The sequence below is a fragment of the Polyodon spathula genome, chromosome 31 (genome assembly GCF_017654505.1).
Source record: "Polyodon spathula isolate WHYD16114869_AA chromosome 31, ASM1765450v1, whole genome shotgun sequence".
Classification (NCBI taxonomy): domain Eukaryota; kingdom Metazoa; phylum Chordata; class Actinopteri; order Acipenseriformes; family Polyodontidae; genus Polyodon; species Polyodon spathula.
In genome coordinates, this window is record NC_054564.1 from 1340443 (window position 1) to 1343726 (window position 3284).

Consider the following 3284-nt stretch of genomic DNA (forward strand, 5'->3'; position numbering starts at 1 on the left):
ATATGTGAGCAGGAGGATGATGGGATATGTAGTTCTGAGAGGTCCATGCTGGTACATGGGAAGCCATCTTGAGGCAGGGAATGCAATTTAAAAGTTTAAAAAAGTGGTCAAAATATAAAAAAAAAGTAATAAAAATTAAAATGTAAAACACAATACAAATTAAAACAACACACACACTTTACCTAAACAGTTGTAGCAACACATGGGAACATGTAACACAATACAATAAAAAGGTCCTTATTTACTCTTTAAGTATCTTTTAGTGTTACTGTAATGTTACATGCAGGGAACACATACTCTGTTATTTATTGTTTTTATTTATGTGTATTTTTTCTATGTAACAGTATTTGGTACAACTGGGCCAGTTTTTATTTACTTTATTTGTGGCTTATTATTTATTACTGTGGTATTCCTACTGCAACACATCCTTTAAGTCTGGATTTCAAGAGTGACCTTCGTACTGTTGATTTCAGGGACAGCGATGCCTTCTGCCAGTTCTGTTTTCAATTCAACGTCTGTCTTCTTTCTATTCTGTAAGGATATTATCTTCAAGTCTCGCTATTCCTTGTTAGACAGCTTTTTCGGTCTTCCAGTCCTGGGTTTGTCGATTACGATGATGTTTTGCTGTACTTGTTGATTGTGCTTCGGATACCACACCTTTTGAATCAAGTGATGCAAGCAGTTTCCTTCTTATTGCAAGTCAGGGTTGTTATAATAGTAGAAACACTAGTGGAGGCTTTGAGTAAACTGTTGATGCTCATAATATGTTAGAGTAGAAAAATGCAACATGTGTAAGACTTTTGCACAGCAGTGTGTGTGTGTGTGTGTGTGTAAATAAATTAACCTTTATTTAACCAGGAAAGTCAGTTTGAGATTAAAATCTCTTTTCAAGGGAGACCTGGTCAAGAAGGAAACAAATAAAACCAAACAAAAGAGAGCCATTAATTGAGCTGTCAGTGGAAATCTCCAGCGCACTGCAGAGAACCGAGCGTGAAGGACACACGTTCAACACCAAGGGCGCTAATGAGGGAGGGGGCGGGACCCCACAGACAAACCATGCGCCTTGCAGTAATAAAAAGGGATCCCGCAAATTTAAAAAAAATGACTTGTAATGTTGTTACGTTTCTTATAGTTTACACAGCAGATGCAAACGTGTGATTCCTCTTTGATGAAGAGCCTAGCTACTCACTGCCTCTTAACAGCTTCAACATACTACATTAGAACCAGCTCGGAGTAAAAAACCTGGACTGGATTGGATCTCGAGGGCCGGAGTTGAGCACCGCTGGACTGGAGTCTCAAAGTTGTATCGAATTTTAAAAATCGAAACAGGAGACGAGAAAGTGCTTTCAGTCACAATGCCCCCAGACTGTGGAACTCTCTGTTAGAGATGCTGCTTCGGTCGATATTTTAAAGTCAAGATTAAAGAGCTATTTAAAAAATTCAGCCTTTACTTACAGATATAATCGTTTTGATCTATTTTATTTGCCTATTTTTGTGATCTTGTTTTATCTGTCATTCTTATTCCTTTACTGTTTTCTTAAAGGACATCTAAAGATTTTTAAATTATTATTATTATTATTATTATTATTATTATTATTATTATTATTATAATTATTTTACTATATAATATAATAATAATAATAATAAATATTAGAAATCTATTTCTTGATATTGCTGTTTTAAGCCACATGTAAAGCGTTTTGAGATACTGTGGAATGAAAGAATCTATAAAAATAAAATAAATTGAAATACACTAAATTTTCATTAATATAATTTTCTTCGGCCACCAAAAGCATTCCCAATAAAGTGACCAGGGGTTTGGGCACAGTGTGAAGTTGCTTCTTAATCATTTAGAATTATAATGACAGCTTGGATCAACTAGCTTTGAGGATCTGTCTGCAAATCAAGCAGACTAATGTTTGGTGAAGCGCTTCCCGCATGGAGCACGCTGCCAGTCACTGCGGCCGGAGCGTTTGTCTGCTGGAGTCCGCATTGTGATTTGGCGTTTCGATGGTCCCTGCCTCCAGCTGTCAGAAACCCTCGGGAGGAATTGAAGTCTCTATTAAAAACTGTCCCCCCCCCCCCCCCCCAGCTTATGGAAAATAGACATTTTAGATTTTAACTGTTTGTATTTTTAATTGTTGCAATTAATGTTTGATAGTATAGTTTGCTATAGTGTGAAAGGCGCTGTATAAAAACACATTGCTTGATTGATTAATTGATTGTGCCTGTTGTCTCACGCTGTCCGTTTGTCCTCTGCAGGCAGGATGGACCTTGACTGGCTGGGGGACAGGGAGAGGGAGGCGAGGAACGGCAGGCGCAGGTACGAGGAAGAGGAAGATGAAGGTGAGTGAGCCTGGGAGGCCTCTCCGAAACCCATCTCGGGGGGGGGGGGGGGGGGGGGGGGGGAATTCACTCTATGCCGTAGTGTGGCCTTTCAAGGGGACGGTTTGGATAGCAACGATGTTTAAACGTGCATTGCAGTGCATGCCAGTACAGCTAGCTCTGCTTTCTGGTACCTGTAGTCCTTAATGCATTTTGGTACCTGTAGTCTTTGTAGTCCTTCAATCCATTCTGGTACTGGTAGCTCTGCCTACTGGTACTTGTAGTCCTATGATATACTACCTGTAGTCCTTGTAGTTCTCAATGCATTTTGGTCATTGTAGTCCTTTAATGCAGGGGTCTCCAATCCTGGTCCTGGAGGGCCAATGTCCCTCCTGGTTTTTCTTCAAGCTGTACCCTAAATTACTTCATTGGACCAATTAAGTGCTTATTAGAAGGTTAATTTGTCCAATTAATTAATTTAGGGTAAAATTGGAAGAAAAACCAGGAGGGACACTGCCACACCAGGACCAGGATTGGAGACCCCTGCTTTAATGCATTCTGGTTCTTGTAGTCCTCAAAGTGCATTCTGTTACTTGTTTGTTGTTCTCTGAAAGAAACGAGGCAGTTTAAATATACCAGAATGCATTGGCATGTGAGTTTAAAATAAAAACACAAATCTGAACAAACTGTCCCAGTGAATCTAGATCTCTACGGCCACCACAGTTACACAGGAAATGACAATTGCTGGTCTGAGCCTAATCCCTTCAGGCAGTGACAGCTGGAACAGAAGGGCAGCTCCTGAACTTACCAAAAAAATGAAAACCACAATATTCGGGTCATTGCAATAAGAACACCTCGGAAAGGAACAAATATTTACTACAAGCCTGCTCAAGCCAATGCAATTTCAATCCACTTGATCGTTTACAGCTCTGGCCAAAAGTTTTGCATCACCCTGTAGA